The following is a 25,953-nucleotide window of genomic DNA, read 5'->3' on the forward strand; positions in this document are numbered from 1 at the left end:
GGAGTCTGCTTCTCCCTCTGACCCTCCTCCGTCTCATGCTCTCTGTCTCTCATTCTCTCTCTCTCAAATAAATAAATAAAATCTTAAAAAAAAAAAAAAAAGGCACAGCATAGGGAATACCGTTAATGATATTGTAATAGTGAGGTATGGTGACAGATGGTAGCTACACTTCTGGTGAGCACTGCATAACACATAAAGATGTTGAATCACTATATTATACACCTGAAACTAATGTAACACTGTGTGTCAACTGCACTAAAAAAAAAAAAAAAAAAAAATCTAATGAAAAAAATGGCCTTCAAATCCAATTCATGAATCAAACAGGAATAAAAATCCCAATTTAATGTCCAAAACCTCATTTAAACTTCCCAACAACCCTGTAAGAACGATTTCCTAATTGTCAACTAAAGAAACTGAGGGTCAGAGAGGTCAGGCAACTGCCCAAGAGTTTGGGGCTGACAAATGGTAAAGCCAAGACTTGAACCCAAGCCCTCGAAATCAAGCTCCATGACCCAGATTCTTTTACTTGGCAGTTACAGCTCTGCTATGGACAGCTCTTCTGCTAGAAGCAGAAACAGACTAAAAAACTCTCCCCTTGTTTTTACATTTTAAGGAGCTCTGGGATTAAAAAAAAAAACACACAAAGCCTGAACTTTCAAACTAAAAAATGTTCACATTCGAAGCAGAATCCTCCCTGACTTCCACCTTGCTCTACGTTCTTAAGTGAAATAAAAAGCTCCGAGCCCCGGCACTAAGCAGACATCTGCTGCGTATGTGGGAAGCAGGCCTGAGAAAGGGTTAGCAGTGAGCTGCTATCAGGCCAATTCAACAGAATTCCAATGGCTGGGCTCATGATCAAACAAACCGCGGGTAACCCTAGAACGAGCTTCTCAACACCCCCTCTGGCACAACTGGTAGCTGACACGATGTCATGTGCCCTGCATTCGCAGGTGCTCAAAACAGACACTTGCTAGCACCTCCTGTCCTTAATAAGGCACCGCGTATGGACTTAGCAGCTGTAGGTGCCGAGTCAGACTTGCCTTGAGCTCTCAAAGAGCTCCTAGGCTCACCAGGGACACGCTCAAATACGTAAGACAGAATGAAAAGTGTGCAAAACACATGTACACACACTGTCATATGAGGGTCTGGAAGAACTCTGCAGATGATGACTTCTGAACCGAGCCTGAACACCCAAGAGGGTTTCCATGAGTGAGGAGGAGGAAAATAGGCCCAGGGAACATGATGTGCTAAGGGCCGCAAGAGAGTTCAGGGTGTTCTTAGGGAAAGTGACTAATCTGGTGAGGCCAGTGGCAGAGCACATGGAGGGATGCGGCGGGAGACGAGGCTGGAAAGGAATGTTGCGGTCAAGTGTGCCAGGCTAAAACACTTGGATCTTGAGACTCATGGGTACTACATTTTGGGAAATGATTCAAGAGAAAGTTAAATGGCAGAGCTCCCCCTTTAAGAACTGAATCCCCTTCCACGGTCAGTTTCTAAGCACAGCGAGGGTAGGGGGTGTCTAAAGGGCAGCTTCCCCCTCCAAAGGGACCCCTTCTCCATGGCCCCACTCACAGAGAAGTCAGAGGAGGAGGTAGCTCTCAGAAGTGGCCCAAACCCACACCTCCATTGACCTTCTCCTCTAATCTGCAACTCCCGTCCACGAAAGACCCAGAAAAGAAACCAGGTCTCTTGTTCCAAGCAGGATTTCCACTCTGCCTTCAGCGAAATGCCAGCACTACCCAACTTGGTGAATCAGAACACAGGGGGCACACAGGTTCCAGCCTCTTTCCTGTTACCAAGAGGGAGCCAGAGGCCTATCCAGCACACGCTGTGTGCGCCCAAAGCTCCCGTCCAGGCCAGGCACCATGTGACTGGGGCTTCCAACTAGTAATGAGCCTGCACTGACGTCAACAGGTCCTTTGGAATCTTTCCCTTAAAGGAGCCTTTGTGGCAGGTCCCATTTGTTAAAGGCACAGGCAAGATGTTTTTCCCTTCCAGCCCTTAAAGGAGCTCCCAGTCTAGAAAGGAGAGTCAAGACATAAAGTAGGAGATGGTGCATAACCATAGAAGCAGCACAGATAATGGTATAAATCCTCACAACACTGTGACTTACTGTGACTATTTATAGCCATTTGACAGATGAGGAGCCTCAGGCTCAGGCAGATTAACTGACCTGATGGATCACACCTCTAGCAGTGTCATGGCCAAGATCTGAATGAAGATCCCAAGCTCATAAGCACCACAGAGTTATACTCTATTGCCCCACAGCCCACCACGGCATGAGTTACCAGAGAGATCCTTTCTAGTGTGGGGCAGTGTGGATGGTGGAGAGTAGACGGTGATCAGGGGTCACCTCCATCAGAAGGTGGCCTCTGTGCAGAATTGCATAGGAGGAACAGAAGTTCTCTGGAGGAAGATGGGAGAGGTCACCTTAGGCTAAGGGAACAGCATGAGCTAAAGCATGAAGATGAGGAAAAGCAGGGTATTTCTGGAAAATGGCAGGGAATGCGGCTCTCTTAGGGACAAGTGAGCCAAAGCCTCAAGGAAGCTCAGAGTGGAAGGCATTACTGTCTGGCTATGATGAGCTGGGTACCAGGGTCGGACTTTTTACTCCTCAGTGGCAAAATCAATAAATTTACAGTCAGGGATATACAGCTGAATATACTAGGAAAATAATAAATGTTTCAAAACAGAACTGCGGCGTGGTTTCAGCCCTACTTGGGATTCTGTGCTTCAGTGCTCAGGCAACGCACTAACCTTCCACGATCTGGGACAGGGTCAGGAATAATGGATCTTTAGGTCCCTTCCGATTGATGCACAGAGGATCACTGGACCTTTTGAAGGTTAGAACTTCTATACCTCTTTGGTAGATTCTGACCTTCTTGAGAAGAGTCCCTACAGCTCATTACATGAATTCCAGGCCCTAGCTGGAGCTCAAGTACCCCGCCTGGTGAAAAGAACATGGAGAACAGGACCAGAGTCCTAGAATCAAAAAAAAACCTACACTTGTTTCTTGGATTCCCCACGAATTAACTACAGAACCCTGAGCAAGTCACTTCCTTTTAATGAAGTTAAATTTCTTCATTTGTAAAATGGAAACAATCATACTTATATAGCTAGGCTCTTGTGAAAATTAACAATTAATGTGTGAGATTAAATATAAGGATATGTGTTTCTACATGCAGCCTGACAGGTTGAGAATAGGTACTCCCCCTAAAAGCCACCATAATGATAGGGGTGGTATAAAAACGGCGCAATCCTCCTGGTGAAGTGTCTAAATCTGGAGTTGTCAACAATTCTCCCCCTGTTGAAAATTGATCTGTATTCTCCCAGGCAAGTCATTACATCTTTTTGTGCCAAATTGTTTTCATCTTTTAAATGACCCAGTAATCCCACTTTGGGCAATATACATAAGGGAATAATCCAAAAGGAAAAAAGAAGGCAATTTGTTCCGAGATGTTATTCATAGTGCTATTTCTAGCTCTTTACATATCCCCCTATTATAGCACTTATCTCACGGTGCTGTAATTATCCACTCCCCTTCCATACGCCTCCAAATTATCTTTGAATCAATCCCCAGCACCTAGCACAATGCCTGGCATACAGTAAGAACTCAATAAATGTTTGCTGACTAAATGAATGGGTAATATGAAAGAAATTTTAAAGGAAATTCAAAAGAGCAAAAACAAAACACTGTTTTTAAGAGATAATGTTCAAGAGTTTTTATTTAAAAAAAAAAAACAAAAAAAAAACCTGGTAATACAGACTGCAAACCATTTGAAGAGAAGTGTGTCCAGAAGAAGCCCCAGGCTTCTTCTAAATAACCTTCAGAGGTTATTTAGATTATGATCTCTGAGCATCACCAGGCTCAGGGCCCAGTGCAGTATAAGAATGCCATGAAGCACCCAGGGGCATGAGGTCTCATGCGGGGTCACTTTGGCCTGGTGGTCAGAGGGCACAAGGCTTGGTCAGGAATCTTAGATTCCCAGCCTGACTCAGATACAACCTCACATTGACCAAATCATCTAACTTTTTTTTTTTACGACTTTATTTATTATTTGTTTTGAGAGAGAAAACACATGTGCGGCGGGGGGAGGAGGAAGAGGCAGAAAGGTAGGGAGAAGGAGAGAGAAAGTGAAGCAGACTCCGCACTAAGCGTGGAGCCCAACATGGGGATCGATCCCACAACTGTGAGATCATGACCTGAGCCAAAACCAAGAGTCGGACGCCCAACCAACTGAGCCATCCAGGTGCCCCTAAATTATCTAACTTTTATGAGACCGGTTTCTCCACGCCACTGAGAAATGGGGGATTTACAGTAAAGTCCAGCCCATTAAAAGGAATTACAAAGGGGGAGGCCAGGGCCAGAAAGTGTGAAATCAAATGTCAATGAAAGAGGAGGTTTGGGAGGTGCCCTTGGACCAGGGTCCTCAAGCCAAGGTGGGGCCTTGAAACCCCAGCTCTACTGAGCTCCCACTGAGCCTTCCAGACCGATCCTACAGGGTGGTTGAAGGCTCCTGACCAGGGAATCTACAGGAGGCAGGAATCCCTGCAGGAGCAGACGACACATCAAGGAAAAACAGTATGTTAAATATCGCCCGCAAAGTCAACATCACTCTGTTCCGTAGGCTTGGTGGGAAAGAATGCTTTATACAAATACCCAGGGAGAGCAAAGGAAGCGGCATGTTCTGTAGGGCTTATTTTGGGGCGTTCCAGCAACTCTCAGCCAGGAAGTCAGAGGCAGGAAGCCACTGCCCTCTGTTCCCTAGCCAGAAGTTCAAGGTTAGAAACCAAAGCGGGGAGCAGACTCCTTAGTCTGAATCAGCTGCAAGTCTGTGCACCCCCCACTGCACATTTTCACCTCCATCAGGGTCTCCCAGATTCCTGCCCATTGACCTTGACATTTCTCTGAAGGACACTGCACTTGACATCCTGTAGACAATCCCTCCAAAACATGTCCTGAACGAAGTCGCTTCTCTCGGGCCCCACTTCTACCGCCCTAATCAAAGTTGCCACCACCTCTCACCTGATTCCGGCAAGAGTCTCCTCCTAACTTCCTTGCTTCTACCTTGCCACCCTCCTTGTAATCCATTTCCCTGAGAGCAGGCAAAATGATGCTTGTCAAATACTCAGATGCTTCCCATCACCCCTAAACTCAGGTCAAGCCCCTTCTCTAGCTTACTTACACCCAGCAACCCTTCTGCCCTCCTATGGTGATTCTCCCTCTGCAGCCCACTACCTCCTAGCACTCTGGGCTCCTTCTGTTCCTCAAGCACAGACTCATTCCCACTCCACGGCCTGGGACAGTGCCTGGGACAGTGCCCTCTGCATGCTCCTCCCCTCTGACTTTTGCATGGCTGGCCCCTTACCATTAAGATCTCAGCTTAAACATCACCTCCCAGATCCCTTCCTGCGTTCACTCACCATCTGGGTGCCCTGTGTGAATCCTCCTAAGTGTTACTTATAATTCCCTCCTATTTATATGTTCATTTATTATCTGCCTCCTCCACACACCCCTACTAGAATGTAAGCTCCAAAGAATCATTGTTCTGTGTGTCTTTTTCTTCACTCCAAACCCAGTGCTGGCTCAGTGCCCAGAACAGTATGAAGCATATAAGTGGGAATCCAATAAACATTTAATAAAATTAGATGAATCCGTGCCACCAAGGAAAGAAACCTTACAGATCACTTAGGGCAAGTCGCCCGGCACTGTGGCTAAATTCTGGGCCTTGGAGTCAGATGTGGATCACTACTGCTTGCAACTCAGGAGCTGTAGGAGTTTGGGCAAGTTTTCCCATTTCTCTAGACCTGACTTTTCTCAGGTAAAATGGGGATAACAGCACCTGCGGAGCACTGGGAGGATAGAAGGAGATCAATCATGTAAAACGCCTCATGTGGGCTCAGCACAGAATGTTCCCTGTTGTGGACAACCAGCCCATCTTCCAGGTGGGAAAACTGAGGCTCAGAAAGAAGCGTCATCACCCAAGTTAAACACTGAGGGAGCAACAGAGCCGGGTCAGAAAATCACATGTGCAGTCTCTGGACACTGCTCTGCAGTCCAGCTATTCCCTAGACTCAGTAATAAAAAAAGACCTGATATCATGTCACTGACTTATGTATTCTGTCTTGTTCCATAAGGGAACGAAGTACCTAACAAAGATGCACAGTTTGTGATTTTTTTTCCAGTGGGAAAACTAGGGGGGGAGATGGAAAAATAAGGTGATGGAAAGGGACGGGGATTACAAACAAGAAGAGCCATCCATCTTCTACCATTTGCCAGAGGAGGGCTTCACATGTGGCTCGAGAATGGAGGGAAATACCTACGTGCGGTCTTTTGGAATAGTTGGTTACTGAAATGTCACAGAAAGGTGTGAGGAGGTATCACCATCCAGTTAAGAATCACCCTGGTTTGTCACACTCTTGTCAACTAAAATCAAATATCTGCTTGCTCCAGATCACACGCACTCTGATGTCACAGTACTGGGTTCAAATCCCAGCTCCACTACTGACTACGTGCCTCTGGGCCACTTAACCCCTCAAAGCCTCAGGTTCTTCCTCTCGAAAATGGAGGTAAACAACAGTACCTAAGTGGACTGACAAACTGTGGTACGTACGTATGTAATTCTGACACACACCCCAACACGGACGAAGCTTGCAGACATTACACGAAGTGAAATAGGGCAGTTGCCAAAGGATCGATACGTACGGTTCCACTTCATGTGAAGTGTCCAGAGGGGTCAAATTCACGGACACGGAAGGGAGAATGGTGGTTGTCAGGGGCTTCAGCAGGGGGAAATGGGGAGTCAAGTGTTTAATGGCTATGGAGTTTCAGTTTTGCTTAATGAAAGGAGTTCTGAAAATGGGTGGCAGGAGAGGTGACTGCACTCAACAATACTGAGCTACACACTTAAAAATGTGTAGATGGTAAATGTTATGTGTAATTTACCAAAATTAAAAATAAAGTGAAAAAAAAACTAGCACCTACTCATGGGTAGCGGTAGTAGTGACTCGGTGATTTAGGTCAAGTGCTTAGCCCAGTGCCTGGCACCCAGAAAGCCCTCCATTCATGTCAGTTCTCCTTCCTCACTGTACCAGCATGCACACCTGCACCACCACCAGCCCTGACCTCTTAGTGCCCCTGTCTGTCACCACCGCAGCTGGGAAACCTCCCAAGCCTTCCTGCTTCCAGGCAGCCTCCTCCCATCCGATGAGCAGGGTTCACAAGCAGCCCCACCATAGTCATGGGGCAGGAGACATGCTGCGTGCAGGTTCCCGGGGTCCCGAGCAAGATCCTGCTTCCCTGGTGCTTCAGAGCAGCTTAGGGAGCTGGTGGCCCTCCATTCAGCCCTGGACAGACATCCACATCTGACTCCAAGGTGACATTACGATCCGTCACCTAATGCCATTGGTGTGCAGATGCTTCCCCAAGACACATATCCACCATCTTCCCTGAACTGGAGGAAAAGGGCCCCCAGGTTCGCCAGAAACCAAACTGACTACAAAGAACTACTCCTGGCCATGTAATATCTGGTAGACTGTAAGAGAGGGTGGTGCCCTCTTAGTCTCTCTTGAAAGGTGCCATGGTATCAAAGAAGTATGTGTATATGTGTGTGTGTGTCTGTGTCTATTGAGTGTGTGTCTGTGTGTGTGTGTGTGTGTGTGTGTATAAAATCCAGAGTCGGGCTCACCTTTCAATGGGAAGTACACTCCAGAATTCTGACAACTTCAAGAACAGTGGTAGAAGCTAAGATGGAAAGCCCTGCACAGTCTATTTCAAGGCCCGTGCATAATTTCCACCACCTGAAACTGAAATAAGGGCCTCCACTACTCAGTTCTGCAGCTTGGACAAGCTATCATCCCCTTTCAGGAAGAGAAAGATACAGACAGCAAAGCAGATCAGAAGGCAGCAACTCACATTCAAACAACATTCGCAAGACCGTAAGCGGAACAAAAGTAAGCTGAAACCGAAAAAGGAAAAAAAAAAAGGAAAAATTTTACAAATAACAAATTCAGGCATCTGAGCCCATGAACATGATAGAAGGAGGTCTGAATTGGGAGAAGTAGGTGCTAGTTCTCAGTCTCACCCATCAGATCAGTAAGCATGGGCAGCTCTGGCATCCAGAGTCCCAATTTCTTCATCTGCAAAATGGGCATGTTCTTCTCCATCTCTGCCTACGGGGGCAGCTGAAGTGTAGTGGAAGGAGGAACGCTCTGAGAGGCAAAAGACCTGGATTCCAATACCAACTAATCAGCCCTGTACCCACAGGGCAAGTTAGCTGTGCCCCCTGGGCCTCCACTGCCCACCATCCTGCTGCAAACCGAGGCAGACCAACCCAATCATCTCTAAGGCTCCTTCCAGCTCTAACAATCCATCAACCCTCACAACGTACTGCACGCCTGGAATTTATTCCAAACTGTGGATGCCATGCAAATGCTGCATATATAGCAATATTTTTTATGCCCTTAAGGCCAACCATAACTCTGCCTTTCAAGCTAAAACTATCCTTCCCCAAGTATCCACAAATGTCCTTCTAACTTCTGGCTCCAGCCCTAGCAATCAGACAGACGACAACACTCCCAAATTACCTTTCTACCCAACTCTGGCTAGGCCTCAGGTGGGAGGAAATCTCTCTCTCTTTTTTTTTTTTACATACAAATAGAATTTTCCCTCAGGCAGAGTCCCTCTCTAAATCCCACTGTGAGAAGAGCTCCCCTAGGAAAGCAGCTGTCTACACCCCAAATTAAAGTGGCCAGCGCTCCCAGCAACATGTCCCATTGCAGTGCAAGCCTTCAGGGCTGCAAGCCCCAGGTCTGTGAGCAGAAACGCCATTCGCTCTGTCAATAATGATGTACTCACGCGAGTCGGGCCCCACAGGCAGCTGGCCCTCCACTGGCCCTCACTCCCTCTCACACACCCTGAGTCTCACTGCAAGAGGTGGTCCCAAGGCCCGAGGGGAACAGCACTGACACTTTCTCTCCTCAGCTTCCAGAACAAGGGGCAAAGGAATGGAGGGGACTGGGGGTGGGGAGGAGGGTGGACGGGGGCGACTTTGTTTCTGGAAACAAGAATTCAAATCCTGCTTCTCCTAAACCCTGAGTCACCTCCTTCTCTTCCAATAGATCAGTGTGGTGGGTAAACATTTCCATATATGGAGAAGCAGGCTAGAGGATGTCAGAAAAATCACCCTTCTCTCCTCTGGCACTTGAAGAACATGCCCCCACTTATGACATAATTCCTTACTTGGAGTAAATGATTAACCCCAAAAGAAGTAGAGTCTCAACTGCTCCACAGGCTGTCCTGTTACAGGAAAAAGGCTCCCCAGCCCAAACAAGGAAGTGACGGGTTTGAAAGGCTTTAAGTTCACCTGAGGAATGGGGCCATCTAGAATACAATGACATTTATGGAGTCAATCTATTAATTCAGAGGAGGTGGGTGGTATCTGGGGGAGATGTACTGAAGAGGTCACCAGGAAGCCAGTCCATAGTTCTTCTGATGGCAGATGAGCCCTAAAACAATCCATACCCTTGGTCACAATTCCCTGACTCCCTTGGGCCAAAAATCCTCCTGGGAACTTAGTTTTGCATGAGTTACTCATAGGACAGACACCAGGCAGGAAAACCCAGAATAAAACCAGACTTTCAGGAGAACGTTGCTGGGTGGGGGGGGGCGGGGGGGGTGAGAAGGAGGGCTGAATGCCCAATTTAATTTGTTGATCAGAAGGTCCCAAGAAGTGTCTGATAACTAAACTGGACCAGTAAAGTCAGTCACGAATGAATCTGGTCTAAAATGACTCCAGATGGAATTAGCAGAAAAGAAAGGAGAAAGATGGGATGCTGGGGAAAATGGCAGTGCAGGGGAGGAGGGGTCTGCCTGGACAAAGGAATCCATACCTCGTCTTCCCAGCAGTTCTGTTTTTTACAGTGATCTTATTCTACTGTTGGCTGTAAAGGCTTTCTCTAGGTCATGTGAGCCATTTTTTCAGAATCCCTGCCCACCTCCTGGTCTGCACCATGAGGACGCTAGTTCTCATCCCCAGGGAATCTTCCAGCAGTAAACAGTACCACTCAGGGAGCCAGGGCACCCAAGCCCTAAGCCCAGGTCAGCCACTCAAGATTTTGGAAAAATCAGTTCTCCTCTTGTAGCTTATATTCTATCATCTACAAACCGAGTGGGTAACCCAAAACTGTCCAACTACATGCTCTAAAAGCAGCTTCTCCTTGGTCCGTCCGAATAGTCATGACACATTTATCCTGGTTACTTGCTTTATATTTTTGCAAGCATGCCATAAATATCCGCGAAGCAGCAAGCATTTCTCGTTTATTGCATGTTTAAGAAAGGCACACAAATATAAGGGGCCATTAAATGAGGTAGGGAAACAGGGTCAGAGAACCTTCCACCGCATGTCAGAACCAGAACTCAGTACAGAATTCCTGCCACTGCAGTACTCCCAAGAGGTCCCAGAGGCAGGTCTGAAGAGGGTAAAGGGATGGTTCTCTTTTGTAACTGAGAAGACTACATGCGACTTAGTGATTCTGTAGAAAGACTGTCATCCTGTCAGGAGCTCGGAGTCCCTTCCAATACTCCAACAGGAACATACCAGCAGAGAGAAAAGATATTCCATGGAGAATAGCTGTCCATGGATGGCCTAGAAACTCGGAAAACCAAGGAGTAAGCAGACTACAGGGATAGGAATGAAAATCAAGAAAGAAGAGTTTATATCTACCCTCCATTTTGCAAAATCACATTTGGAGATCAGTTTCCATATCCACAAATCAGTTTCCATATCCACATATCCTGCATTCCCTAATGTACATGTGCTTCTCTTCCCCTTGACCACTGAGAGCCATTGGCTGTGGGATCTTGAAACGAGAGAAGACCAAAAATGCCACTAAGCCTGACATCCCCCCTGGTCATAAATCCCCCCGTGGTGGCCATGAGGTCTCCAGTGAGGTGGCGATCATTATCTCCTGCAGCTGCAAATTCCATTTTCCCAACAGAAAGTTCTTCCTTATATGGAAACAAAATCTGGCTCCTGGATTTCAACCTCCTGTTCCTCATCCTGCCCCTTCTAACCATACAAACAACCTATATCTGTTCCACTGCCCTGGAATTTTTGTAAGTGAATATGGATACAGAAACTAAGGGACCCAATATCTCAACCCTCGGGTACTCTAGCCGTTTCCCGGCCATATCTCACCGTTAACTCCCAAAGCATTTGTTGCCAACTTGAAATCCATCCTTTTTGGGTTTTTCCAGGAAGCGTTACTGCTAAGCAACCCTTCCCAACCCCCAATTCTGCACGTGAACTGCCGGCCTTGTGGACTCACAAGATGCGCCCTGTTAAATCCCAGTCACTGAGAAATGAGGAGAGAGACCTTGGAGACCCATTCTTCGGTCCACCTCTACCTCCTCCCCCATGCTACATTCCTACCATTTGTGGCCGAAGCTCAGGGACGCAGATCCCATTCCCAGCTCCCCATTCCTGCTCCCCTGTCCTGCCAGACCTAAAACTGTCTCCAGGAGACAAGACTGTTCCAAGGAACATTCAGAGAGAGCTCTGCAGGAAAAGAGGGCCTTGCCAGCTCAAGCGCTCTCAGGATAACAAAGCCGCCTACAGGCAGTACGGCGGGTCCAACGTGCTGATCACAGGGCTGGGGGCTCATGATCCCTGACCACTCCAGCACCACTCTGGACCTCACCGTCTTTACCAAACGGGGGAGAAAAGGTTCTGTTCTGCCACAGTTCTGATGGCACCATTTGGATTCAAGGTAGATGCAGCAGTGACGTCTCACGTTAGCAGCGCGCTTTCCCAGCTTGTAAAGCCCTTCCCAAACAGTCTCATGTAATCCCTACTGGCTACTTCACAGGGAGTAGTGTACCCAGTCTCGTGACAGCAAGGAGGAGGCTCAGAGAGCCTAACTATATTCCCAAGGTCACACCCACAGCAAGTAATAAAAGGAACACTGGTTTGGAAGTTAGACTACTTGACATTCCAGTTCCAACTCCACCACATACTCACTGTGTGACCTCCGCCCAACTGTTTAACTTTTCTAAACCTCACTTTCTACACCTGAAAATTAGAGATTAAAATGGCCTTCCTGCCTCCTCTCAGAGCAGTTAGGAGGATCAAATGAGATAATGAGAGTTAAAACGCTCTGGAAAACGGGAAGGCGGTCCAAAAGTGTAAGGGATTATTGTGTGATTACTTGTAAATGACTGTGCATTCCATTACAAATACAAAAAGCAGTGAGGTCATTCTCAAGACAAAGAAACATGAAGGCTCTGGGAATGAAAGGGAAATGATTTGACGTTCTACAGGGTTCTGAATTCACTATGCTTCTCCCTGGCAGCTGAAGCTCGGATTTTCACTGTCAGATTTTCGGCGCTCCTTTGCAGCTACAAGCGAATGCCTGCCCAAAGAGAGGCAATAGAGAGGGATGTACGGAAGACCCCGAGATTCTCAGTTCCGGAAACGTGACCTGTGATGTTCTCCTTAGAGCAGTTGTTAGAAACACAGGCTCCAGTCTCTCTGCAATAAGCCCGTGGGGAAATAAACGTACAGTAACAAGCTATTTACCAGAGAGCAGTAAGGAAGCTCCCAAGCATGAATTAATCAAGGGCACAGGATATTTCAGGTTGCAGATACCAAAAAGACAGAAATCAGCAACCCATTAAACCTCCCAGCACAGCTTTCCTCTTGGAGGCTCAACCTGGAATTCATGCATCCCAGGCCACAGAGAGGTCCATTTGCATACCAGGGGTCTGCTGCAGATCCACCTGGGAGCAGAGGATACCCAAGAAGCTCTGAGAGTGCACTTCACTGGGCTGGCTTTCTTCAGGCCTCTCCCAACACGTTAGTCATCAGGATTCTCTTCAACTTCTGCAAAGATCCAAGTCATCAATGTCATTGAAGGAGGGGTCAGATCTTCCCCAGGAATCCATTCCCAAGGCTGATGAGCAAACAGCTCAGTGATGATTACTTTCTGGTTTGCATTTTGGGGATCATCTGCTTCCTTGTGCTTAACATTGGAGAAAGGCACTAAATTAATTGATCACAGCGATGTGTGAGCACCTATTAAGAGCGTGTGCCCGAATCCCCAGGGAGGATACAGCAGAGGGCTCTGAGATGCAGACATAACTGCAAGAGGGGACAAGAGGTGGCCAATTCCAGAAGTTCAGACTTCAGTAGTGTATCCTCAGTGGGAGGCACAGACTTCCAGGCTAGGGATTAAATGAGGGTGGGACGGGGGCGGTGACAAAGGACATTTCCAGGCCAAAGGAAGCATTTGAGCCTAGGCAATGAAGAGCCATGTCCAGTGAGGAGCTATGTGTGTAGGCCACTAGTGGGAGAGGTGGGCAGATGAGTGGAGACAAAAAGAGGTAACTCAGCCGGGTAAACTGAAGCTGAATAATTAGCCTAAGGTGATTAGATTGATTCTATTTCTGAAAGCAGAGTGGTTTTTGTTTTTTAGTTTTTGGGGTTTTTTTGAGAAGCAAAACTCTGATCAGGTTTTTTAAAATGGTCTCTTTCACTCCTCACTGGCAAATAATAATAATAACAAAAACAACTATAATTTAATGAGTGTTTAATCTGTGCTGACATTGTACAAGCAGGCTGCATATATCATCCCATTTAATCCCATCAACTGCCCTGTGACCTAGGCAGTCTCACCCATTATACAGATGAGGAAATAAAGGCTTAAAGGAAGGGTAAACTGCGCAAGTCCCACAGACAGTAAGAGGAAGAGGACAGGATTAACTAACTCCCAATGCAAATTCAATCCCTTACAATTCTAGAATGCACGCTCCAATTTCTAACTTTCTTTCCTATTGTCCAGACTCTCCCTATCCCATTTCTATGAGATGAAATCATCCTCACGTAACTATCACAGGTAACGATCATATATATCACAAGCATAACTCTCTACAGAAAGAGTTGACCATATTCCTTATTTGCTTCTGTCTCCCTGGAAGACCCTTGGAGTCAGGAGCCTTGCCTGTGTTCTCAGCACTGTGCATACAATGAACACTCAATACTCACATGTATTCAGTTAGACAATGTCTTTGAAGGTTGGGCCAGGGAAGTAACACAATACCAGCTGTCATTTCCACTCTATCCTTCACAGAAATGGAACTAATCTCAGTGAGGGTCCCAAGGTCTGAAGAGAAGACACACAGCCAAGGTGAAGGACACAGGGCAAGGATCATGTGCATGGGGCAGCCTGAAGCTTCTGCAGCTACTCTGAGGCTGCATGACCCTGAGCCTGCAGCCAGGTGCCCAAAGGCCTCAGGAGGAGGTAGACAGAACGCACATTTCCTTGAACAAGGGAATAAAAACCCAGGACCCCTTACAAGTGTGATGGTGCTAAGCCACTCTGTCTCTCAGCTTTGGTGAACAGACACACTGGGCTAGCACAGTGGTTTTCAAACTTTTTTCCCCCAGCAGCGGAGATTATCCTTTAAACAAAATGCTTTGCAGATGCTTACTTGTAAAGTAGGTAACACCAGAGCTATTCAGGCTGGGCTCCGGAGCTCCCCTTTCCCCAGCTCTTCTCCCCCAGTTGCCACCTCCCCCACCCAGCACCCCAGCCCCAAGCCCACTCCTGGAGGTCTGCAATGCTGTGTTACTCAGGAAAGCAGAGCTTGAAAACCAGCAGCCTTCTGAGCTCTTCACAGTACCTCCCAGCTCTGATGGTAGTAACCTCCAAGGTGAGCTGTACCTCCTTAATTAAGCAGCTCTGTGTTTTTACCAGAGAGACAGCTACAGAGTAGCAGAGAAGAAAGAGTTCTCAGATTAGAAAATTTGGATTATCGTCTATTTAGGACCTGTGTTCCCAACAAGCAAGTTATTCATATCTCACTAAGCCTCGGTTTTCTCATCTGTAAAATGGGAAATAACATTGTTATCTATCAAATAAGGCTCTTATTAGAACTACCTAATGGCATAATAAAATGTTACGATAAATACTATGTTGTGATCACCTCATCTATAAATTGATCTAAGGTCACAGATGTAAAAGAGGTAGCACTGCGTCCAAAGCAAAGAAGATCCTCAAGAAGTGCCTGGGGCTCAATGCTCTCATGGACATTTTCAACCTGAACAAACAACACCATAGCAATAAGGAGCTTGAGGGAGGAAAACATTTGTGTTCCCAATTCCCCCCAGCTCATCTGTGAAAAATCTTACAGCTTGTTTCGGGAACCTTTGAAACCCAAGGCCATTTTAGGCTTCCAAGAAAGTCAACCAAGACAGGCAAAGGTGGAGAAAGCAAGCTTGAGAAAACCACTGACCCACGTCATTAGCACAGGAAGAAGCGTTAGACTGGGCGTCCCAGCTTCCGCCTTCCATACCAACCAGCCAAGTGGCTTTAAAAATCCCATCTGTCTCTGAGTCCCCATTTCCTTATCTATAAAATAGGGGTGAGAACAATCTTGTTCTCTATCTCCCCTTAATTTAACCCCAAGGAGTTAATGGGTATGAAACTCCTGAAAGCTTCTCAGCTCTATACCTGTATCATGATTTTTATTATAACCTCAAGTAGAAAGTTGAACCACTACAAAAATTAATGTGCCCAAAACTTGGGAATCATCCCATCTTAAGGCCCCTGCTCCAATTGCACGATTCCCTGTCTGTTGCCGGAGTTTTGCCCCAGGCTCCCTGCCCATCCTGAAGGTGCTGCCAGCTTAACCCCCGTGTCATCCTGGCTTTCCCAGCTGACCCCAACCAGTAATCTGAACTGCACAAAAAATAATGTCCAACAGCCCTCAGGCCAGCATTCAGGATGTCCAGGATGGGCCGCCAGCCCATCTCCCTAGCCACATCTCCCATGATATTGCTACATGAATACCTGGCTCCAGGAAAGAAGGTACCCACACTTCCTCCCAACCCCAAGATTTGGCCCTATCTCCCCACTAGGGCTGTGCCTTCAAATCCGATTGCAAAATCTCTTTACCATGCAATGGGGAAGTGGATCCCCAAGTCTTCACGCCCCATCCTTTCTCTACAGACAGTGCCACCCATTTCCAGTCCATGAACATCCACATCAAAAGAAGAAGAAATACTTCTGTATTTCTTCGTAGTCAATAAATCTTTTCGAATGCCCCATCTTTTTAAATGCTTAATGTCAGATATGACCATGACACCCGTTTAACAAAGGAGGAAGCTGGGGGTCCATAACATAGTGAAGTAGCTGAGCCCGTAGCCAAGTTCAGAGCCAGTGTCACTACCCACTCTCCCCCAGCAGCAGAGTACAATCAAAACCCTGCTATAGGGGCGCCTGGGTGGCTCAGTCGTTAAGCGTCTGCCTTCGGCTCAGGTCATGATCCCAGGGTCCTGGGATCGAGCCCCGCATCGGGCTCCCTGCTCTGCAGGAAACCTGCTTCTCCCTCTCCCACTCCCCCTGCTTTTGCTCCTTCTCTCACTTTGTCTCTCTGTGTCAAATAAATAAATAAAAATAAAATCTTTAAAAAATAAATAAATCAATCAATCGATCAAAACCCTGCTATAAAGGTGCTGGGCTGGCCTGTGGCTAGCTTGCTATGTGACCCTGGGCAAATCACTTTCCTTCCCTGGACCATAAAATGAGGGCCCCAGGGCCACGCCATACATCCACACACCGTTTCTCTCCTCCTGAAGGGTTTCAGAATGAAATGTTAGAGAGGTGCTAACAAGGTAGCATCTCACACACAGGTCTGGTCAGTCCCCTCCCGAGCTCTCCCTCCCGAAGCCCAGAAGCCCATCCTGAAAGAAGGAAGAAGGACTGACCAGAATGTCAAAGGGCCCCCAGAACTCTCCAGGACAGCCCAAGGCACACCTCGTGACAGTGTCACCACCCGGACAGGCAAGCCACTCCCCAAGAGCAGCTGTAGTCATGGTCATGGCGCAGAAAGCTTGTCAGCCAACTGCTAGTGTGACTGGCGATTTTTAATCAGCTCGAGAGGCAAGAGCATTCATGAGGACTCTCAGTCTGCGCTTCACGTGCCTGAGGGCTCCACAAGGGAGAGCCGTGGAAGAAACCCCCCCTCCCTCTCCTTCAACATGCTTAAGACATCAGCTCCTCTCTGCGACTACTGCCTGCACTCCACCCTCTCGTCTGCTGTGGAGACAGGATGCGTGTGGCAGGCCACCGTGTACTCTCCCAAGTCCAAATGCTGCCTGCCGGGCTCTCCCTAGACCACAGGATCCTGTATCTGGCAAAATTCAGGTACCAACTAGTCCAACTCCTGTAAATGGCTTGCCCGGGGCATTCATTCATTCAGAAGGCATCACTGATGTCTACTTGAGACACGGTGGTAAGGCCAGGCTAGGTTTCTGCTCCACGGACTTTGCACTAACATCTCAAGTGGCTTCCCAATGGCAAGAGAGTAAGTCCAAGTGCTATATGTAACACCTCAAATTTCTCAGTAACTGGGACTCAGCCTTCTAGTCTCATCATGAACTGACTCCCTCCCGCTGCCATTCAGCACACAACCTTCGCTTTACTCAGATTGAACCCTTAGCTTGCATTGTTCCCTTTGCTTGACCTACTACCCTCCCCAGCCCAAGATCAAATATAGATATCCTAGATATTCTTCAAGGTCTGCTGGTCATTCCCAACAGGAATGAGATTGCTCTTTGAAGAAGGGCAGCTCTTTGCACAGTGCCTCATGCATAATAGGACATCCAGCATCTTTGACCCTGCCTCCTGAATGACAATCGTGCTCTGGCCTCCAGCACTGAGACAACAAAAAACACTCCACCACATCTGCATAGGTCCCTTAGAGAGATGTTACTGCCCCCACCCAAGAACCACCCAGCCACGGTCACCCTACATGAAACCTGCCTTGCTTCTCGGTCCAGTTGGAACCATTTCTCTTTCAATTTGCTCAGCCTGCTGTCCAGCACGTCAATCATAACCTTCCTGTAGTCTTATTATGTACCCGACTTAGTCATTCTCTTCCCGGTGAGGGCTCCCCATGGAAGAATCCATGACTTCTCTGCCCACAGTGCCAAATCTAGCATAGTGTCAGGCTCATAGTAAGTGTCTAATAAACAGTTGGCAACAAACTATGTAAACAAGACAACTGTCCAGGGCATGACTCCCAAGAGGAGATTAAACTGAACAAGAAGATTACAAATCAACCACTTTGATCAAAACCAAGGAGAACCCATTATGATGAGCAGTGAGTAATGTATAGAACTGTTGAATCACTATACTGTACACCTGAAACTAATATAACACTGTATGTTAACTCTGCTGGAATTAAAAAGAAAAAAAAAAAAAACACGACGGAAAACACAATTCAGAAACTGTAACTGGGCAAATGACCTAAATTTGGGGGGTAACAAGTGTATTAATGTTATATATTTATGTAAATAAATACTGAGTAGAACATTAGACCTAATTATATTATAACTGGCGGTACATATTGAGTGTCTGGGGATAATAATGCATGGGCACTTCTAAAGGAGTGTGTTCGTGGCCGGTATATTTTCTCGATGGACTCACCAGAATTCCTTCCCACCTCTAAAGCACCTTTCTGTACTGCAGAAGCAGACTGCTAGAAACTACATTTCCCACACTGCCTGGAAGCTAAAGAATTAGTGTCCAGCAGTAAGATGTACTTGTGTGAGACCTACAAGGTGGAAGTGAGGCTAAAGCTTCCTGCCTACTTCTACTGGCAAGCACCATCGTGAGCCAAAACGCCGCTCCATGTGGCGATCCAGCATCCTACCACCAGCTATGAAGACGCTGAGAAAAGTCTAGAGGCCCCCGCAGTGGCTTCCTCATCCCCTCTTCCTCATTCCTGGACTGTGGCTATGGAATAAATTCAGAAATTCAATAGCTGCCGACACAGCCTCCTGCTCCCACTGCTCCAGCCTTTCTAACAATTCTGTGAGCATCTCAAATTAATGCCTTTCCACTTAAATAATGTAGAACATCTGTCCTGCACTTTAAGCCTGAAGATGCAGAAGACCTGGGGCGGGGTGGGAAGGGTGGACACGGTAGATAGTTCACGGATGATCCATTCCTTTATTTCTTGATCTGCTCAAGTACGACTTAAGTCTGTCTGTACCTGGGACCTTCTCCCTGGCCTCTGTGGAGGGAAGAAAAATAGCTCACTTTACTTACAATAAGCCTAACAGACCTAAGGAACAGAAATGGCAGGGCATAAGCTAATCAGAACCACATAAACTAGTTTACGGTCAACTTAAACTCTAATTCATATAAAATAAAGGGTGTTTACAGCAGAATTGCTGACTCTTCCCCGAGAATTCTTGGCTCGACCTCTTTGCTTTCCAGAATTGCCACTGAATACTTGCGTACCTCAAAGGCATGCCGGCTGCAGACCCAGCCCATCTGCTCTGTGCAGCTCCACAGAGTAGGCTTCCAGAAATGTCTGTTCCTGTCCTTGTTTCCTCATTTGTAAAATAGAGATAGCAAGAGTCCCTCCCTCATCGGTCTGCTTAGAGGATTAGATGAGTCACTATGAGCAAAGCAGCTGCAACAGCGGCTGGTACATGCTGATGCCGGCTAAGCGTGACCCGGTGTGTGAACCTAAGAGCAATCGGAGGACACAGGTAGAAGTCCTACTCTACAAACGAGGAAACTGAGACTCAGAGAGATTATATAATACGTCCAAGGTCGGACGGCTAGTAAGCAAGGAGCGGAGGCCAGACCCAAACCCAGCCCCCCAGCCTTCCACCAAGTCTGGAGCTCCTTGCACCTGGGCACCCTGCTTGCTGCTAGGCACATCGAATGGAAAAATGTATGCATCTGGCAGAGGAAAATCGGCCCCTGCATAACAGGGCTGTACCCTGGGAGCTCTCCGGACATCACAGAATGATCAGGCCAATGTCATAAGCCTTGCCCTTCAGCACAGTCAGCTCCTGTGGGTAAAATTAGCTCAGCTCTGCTCCAGTGTTGCCTAGAGCTCCGAGGCAAAACCCACCCTGGGCACAGCACGACCTCACCTGACCCTCCCAGCAAGGGTCCCTCATGCACCTCATTAGGGCCTGAAATGACTCATTTTGCTCTTTCCTGTCTCTGGCTGCTGAGGTCACCTCTCTACTATCCAGAAAGACAGTTCCAAAGGAGAAGTCAAGATGAAAATGCAAGCCTTCACTCTATATTCCTTTCCCCCAGGGCAGTTCACGAGGCCGGATGGGGTGCCTGTCTGCCGTGCCAGCTGTGGACCGGGGGAAGGAGGCTCTGCCGAGTTATATAACCAAACTGAGGACCGACAGACACTAGCCCAGATGGAGTCCTAAGACGGGCCTCCTTATTTAACTCTAGTGATGACAGTACTGAGCAGGGGAGGGGCCTATTCTATATTCTTGTACCCTGTAGAACACAGCACATAGAGGATGACCACCAGCGTTTCCTCTGCATCCTCTCAACCCAATGCCCCCAGACTTGAAGGCAGAGCTCAAATGCCACCTCTCCTGGGGCCTTCCCTACTCCCATCCCTACCTAGCTAGAATTTCCACCACAACTTCTATAATAACGTATCTCTACCCTTTATTATTTGGCACTTAGTCATTCAACAAATAGTTCTTGCACACCTACTTTGGACGTGAAGATACAGAATTAGAAGAAATGACCTTTGTTCTCAAGGAAACACAACCAACTTCAATAAATAGCTGAAAATGGGGGAAGTGGAGTTACCAGGGGTCAGAGGTTTATTCCAAGCAGAGATGTCAGAGCGAAATCTTGAAAGGCATATGGGAGCTACTGTGATAACCTGGGGAAAGGAGCGAGGTCTTCACCCACCAGGAAACAGTGCATGTGAAGTCACGGAGGCTACAGAGAATCTCATGGATATTCCTGGAATGCAGGATCTGTCTCAGAGGTTAGTGAGACAATGATGGAAAGAGGCAGGGGCCAAAACACCAAGAGTCTTCTACTTCAGGCAAAGGACTGTGGATTTTATCCTGAATGAAGAAATCATCCAAGGATTTTAAAAACAGAGATATGGCATGAATGGGTTTGCATTTTTAGAAAGTCGCTCTGGAAAAAGAACAGAGAATGGGATGGAAGAAGGGCAGAATAATTAAGCCACTATAGATGAGAGATGCTGAGGGTGGGAACTGAGGCAGGACAGTGAAGGTGGAGGAGGGTCAGGTAGGAGTCTACCATGCTTGACTCCGATAAGATCTGAGGATGACAAGAGAGAAAGGTGAAGGGAAGGGAGCAGGCATCTGGCAACTGAGTCCCAGTTTCTAGGCCTGGGTGACTGAAGAGACAGAGGGGGGTATCATTTGTTAAGGTGACAATGCTAAGACAGGTTGAGTCTGAGGTAACTTTAACCCTTCCAATGGGAGTATCCAAAAGGCACTTACAAAGACGGGGCGGAAGCTCAGCAGGTGTAAACTGAATGTAAACCTCTGGGAGTCGTGAGCACAAAGACAATGATGGGGGCTGAAGACAAAGCTCTGCAATGCCCCCACATTTATGAGATGTGAGGAGAACAAGAGGCAAGGAAGCACCCATGAGGAGGGGCCAGAGGGGCAGAGGAAGAATGAAGGCAGCAAGAGTTGGTCAACAGTCACAAGACCACCGGGGCCAGATCAGAGCAGTGCTACAAAGAAATGAATTTGGCCCCCACAGATGTGGGTAAGAACAGCTTCCGTCAGAATGAAATGGGCTAAGCCCAAAGAAGGCGAGGCAAGGCAGAGAAGGGGTGGGGGGGAGAGGGGGAATGGTGCACTACCAGAGAAGGACACGTGGGTGTGTATCTTACTCCCCTACTAGACAACAAGCTTCTAGGGCAGTACTGCCCAACAGAAATACAACGCAAGCCATAAATGGAATTTGTCATTTGCTAGCCAAAGCCACATTTTCAGAAAGCAAGAAAAAAGCCGGAGAAATTACTTTTAATAATACGTTTCATTTAACCCCATACAACCAAAATATTACCACTTTATAAGTGAGGGACACAATATTTATTAATAAGATATTTGACATTTTCTTTTCTATAAAGCCTTTGAAATCTGATGAATACTTCACACTGACAGCATATCTCAATTCAAACTGGCCACACTTTAAACTCTCAACGGCCACACATCATTCTGATTTAACTTCGATGAATCAGGGCTCAGCATGGAAGCTGGCACACTGTACATCTTTGTAAAAAAAAAATATGATGAAATGAATGGACAGGTGATGGACGGAAGGATGAACGCATGGATGGATGGATGGATGGATGGATGGATGGATGGATGGACGGACCGTCATCCATTGAGGAAATCTGTGAACTCTCCATGGCTTCGTTCCCTCTACCAATGGTACTTTAAATTCCCAGTCTTGAGTCATATTATGACTAGAGCCTTGGTATAGCTTAATATTAACATAAACAGCATAATTTCCATTCCTTCTAAACCTCTTCCTTCAAAAATCACAAATGCTGTCAGTCTAATTGTCTTAGAGCAAAAAAAACTCTGTGAAACACTAATGAGAAGACCTACGGCTCACATCTATCTCAAGCAGGCCACTTACCTTTCTGAGCCTCCACTTCCCCCACCCTAAAAATATAACCTCAACTCAGCATACCTCATAGACTCACTGTACAACTCAAACTAGTGAAGACACTAAAATATTACACAGAAGTAGGGTACCACCTAGAAGTCTCTCTGTATTATAAATAATATATGCCATACGAGCTTAAAACATGATAAGCCACCATCAGGTCCACGTGCACACATTCATATACATGGCTTGGCTACATTAACATGAATATTTTCACTTCCAACATCACTCTTCTTCCCTTCTCCCTGCAAGAACCACAGAAGGTGTGGCCACTTGGATTTTCCCAGAGAAAAACAACAAGGGTTTTTCCAGAGTCATCACACCCCTGAGGTTCGCAGAACTGGATAGAGCTTGCCTCCAAAGAGGAGACTTAGAAATGCTGCTCAGGGTGTGACCAAGGCTGGGAGATGGGGTGGTTGAAGGCTTAATCACCTTTCTACCAACGGCACATGAAACATGTCCTATACAGACATCACTCAGAGTTTCACAGTGAAAATCTTCTCTACGCCACCCAACTTCCAAGAGTTCCATGTACATGGTAATAACTATTTGGCTTCATCCTACTCTGAGTATGAAACACAGAAATATTGGGGGGATTAGAAAAGGTATAAAGCTGAAAGACAGACTTCTTAGGTGCACAGCTGTCAAGTGGAGGGAAAAAATGAAGACCATCAATTTGTTTCTTTTGCCAGTCAAGGTCACCGTCGACAAACCTGATTAAAAAACTTCCCTCAAGGGGCACCTGGGTGGCTCCGTCGGTTAAGCGTCTGCCTTCGGCTCAGGTCATGGTCCCAGGGTCCTGGGATTGAGCCCCATATCGGGCTCCCTGCTCGTCGGGAAGCCTGCTTCTCCCTCTCCCACTCCCCCTGCTTGTGTTCCCTCTCTCGTTGTCTCTCTCTCTGTCAAATAAATAAATAAAATCTTAAAAAAAAAAAAAAAAACTTCCCTCAAAATTCTGCCGCTAACTGACCAAGAGTGAGGGTCACTCACAGACCCCAGAGATGAGGACACTCATCTGACCATCTAGCACCCTAATTGAGCAGGAAAGAAATAAGAAAAAGAAGAAGAACTTATGGAGGCCCTGAGATGGGATAGGGGGTGGGGGGCAGGGGACCATGAGGACACAATATGTGAGTGGCAAAGCAGAACCTTTAACCCTGTTGGTCAAAATCCGCATCTTCTGCTGTTTCTCTTTATGTGACCCCATTTTTTAAAGCCAAATTAAAAATTACCCACTGACTCACCCAGCTACAGATAAAACTATTGATACACAGATTGCAAAGTTTAAAAGCAAAAGTTAAAAAACAGATAAACTCTGTGGCAAATGTCATTTAATCCAAAATCAGTTCTACCAGCAAAAGATAAATTATTGTTCCACTCGGCATTTCTCAGCCACACGTTCTCCATGGCCAGTAAAATCCTGGTGGCAAAACAGCCATCACAACCAGTTTCCAGCAGACCACGCACAGAACCCTTCTGTGTTACCCTCCCGTGCCTGACCACACACAGACGCGTGCCCTCGCCTGCCCTAAAGTTATAGGAGAGGTCAAATCCTAACCAGGGACCATGTTATTGATTTATTCTGAGGAAGACCTGTCACAAGACCAGAAATACACAGCGTCCGTATGATCACCATATTCTGTCTGTCGCCATCAGGAAGTGGTCTCACGAGAGTGAAAGTCAAGTCAGGGCTCAGGGACAGTAGGAGAAAGACTGAAGCACCTGAGCCGAGGCTCCCTCTTCCCTTAGCCTTGCCAATGCTTGGAGCAAGGATTCTGGTCCTCATTTTACAGAAGAAAATACCAGTGCCTCCAGTTTTTGTGACAAGTTACACTTCCACGCAAGGAAAGCACCCGTTCCTCAGAGATGTCACTACAAATTCACAGGACACAGAGGCTACATGGTGTAGGAATGGGGTGTCCAGGCTTTGCAGTTAGACAAATCCGAGTCCAAAGCCTGTGCATGCCGCTGTGTGACCCGGTGCAGGGCACGCGCTGAGTTCTGATTTAACCTGTAAGATGAGGGAATGATGAAAATCCTACCTCATGGGGCTGCTGGTAGATCAGAGACTGCTAGCAAACTGCCTCACACCTGGCACATGGCAGCTACAATTGGCCTGCTCCTTCCTGGTCCAGATCTTTCCCCTTCCCTTGTGAGAAGGATAACATGGACATGCTGCTCTTCCTCCCTCCTTCCCTGCTCTGTCAGTGGTTCCACTGTGCTCACTCACCACCACCTGAGCACCGGGTCCCTTATGCCCCCACCCCTCAACCAGGCAAGTTCTAGGCTGGTTCACACACTGGTGCCCTTGCCCACGCTCTCCCCTTATCCTAGAACATTCTTTTTTTTTTTTTTTAAAGATTTTATTTATTTATTTGAGAGAGAGAATGAGAGACAGAGAGCACGAGAAGGGAGAGGGTCAGAGGGAGAAGCAGACCCCCCGCCGAGCAGGGAGCCCGATGCGGGACTCGATCCCGGGACTCCAGGATCATGACCTGAGCCGAAGGCAGTCGCTCAACCGACTGAGCCACCCAGGCGCCCTATCCTAGAACATTCTTTTTTTTTTTTTTTAAAGATTTTATTTATTTATTTATTTGAGAGAGAGAGAGAGAGAAACAGCATGAGAGGGGAGGGGGTCAGAGGGAGAAGCAGGCTCCCTGCTGAGCCGGGAGCCCGATGCGGGACTCGATCCCGGGACTCCAGGATCATGACCTGAGCCGAAGGCAGTCGCTTAACCGACTGAGCCACCCAGGCGCCCCTATCCTAGAACATTCTTTACCATACTCCTATTCATCTCACAGAAGCCAACTCCACACCACTGACCCCATGACGCCTTTCCAGTCATTCTCTCCTTTGTGCTTTGTGCGCACATGAATGATTATACCGAGGCAATCAAGGCATTGCATACCAATGCGAGGCTGGTCCTCACCAGTACACAGAGGTATGGTCACACACGTTGCTAAAATATTTCAGTATTTCTCTGCCTGCTGTTACAAAGCTTCTGTTTCAAGGCCCCTAGGTGTGCCCCAATTTTCCCAATCCCTCCCTTAAGACCCCAGAACCTCTCCACAATCCGGGAACCAAAGGTTCCCCTGGCAGAGCTGGTAGCCCTTCAGTACAGGGTATTCTATACCTTTAAATATCATCCCCGCCTAAATGGATAATTTACCTACTAAACTAAATGCTGATTTGCATACTTTGTGGAACAGGACAGATACCAATTACGAGGGAGGATGTTCCTTCAGGGCCAGAAGCACATGACTCCTCGGCAACCAGAACACTCAGCTGAGAGCAAAGAGTGACGTGATTCATAACGTCTCCTACACCTCTCCCTCCTCAGCCATGGCCCAGCACATATTAGGCCTTCAATACGCTCTTGCTGCCCACCTGCCTGACTGCCCTACTGTGTGTCAGATTGGACCCCATCTGACTCCCGTCTCCCAC

At 47.2% G+C, this 25,953-nt stretch overlaps 1 protein-coding gene across 6 annotated transcripts in view; it reads right to left on the minus strand.

Annotated features, from left to right (window-relative positions):
* LPP (LIM domain containing preferred translocation partner in lipoma) overlaps positions 1 to 25,953 on the minus strand; it is a 666,907-nt gene that overhangs the window by 604,341 nt on the left and 36,613 nt on the right. Inside the window, exon 1 of one of the 6 annotated variants that reach the window (XM_064582180.1) lies at positions 8,858 to 9,020. The exons of 4 other annotated variants lie outside the window; for them this stretch is intronic. The gene's annotated coding sequence lies outside the window, so the exon portion shown is untranslated. Of the gene's footprint in view, positions 1 to 8,857; positions 9,021 to 25,953 lie in introns of those variants that run through there. One more of the 6 variants, XM_064582078.1, reaches the window with a different exon arrangement.

This window comes from Mirounga angustirostris, unplaced genomic scaffold (genome assembly GCF_029215605.1).
Source record: "Mirounga angustirostris isolate CCGP_5_RB_7025 unplaced genomic scaffold, mMirAng1.0.hap1 SCAF_1, whole genome shotgun sequence".
In the NCBI taxonomy this organism is placed as follows: domain Eukaryota; kingdom Metazoa; phylum Chordata; class Mammalia; order Carnivora; family Phocidae; genus Mirounga; species Mirounga angustirostris.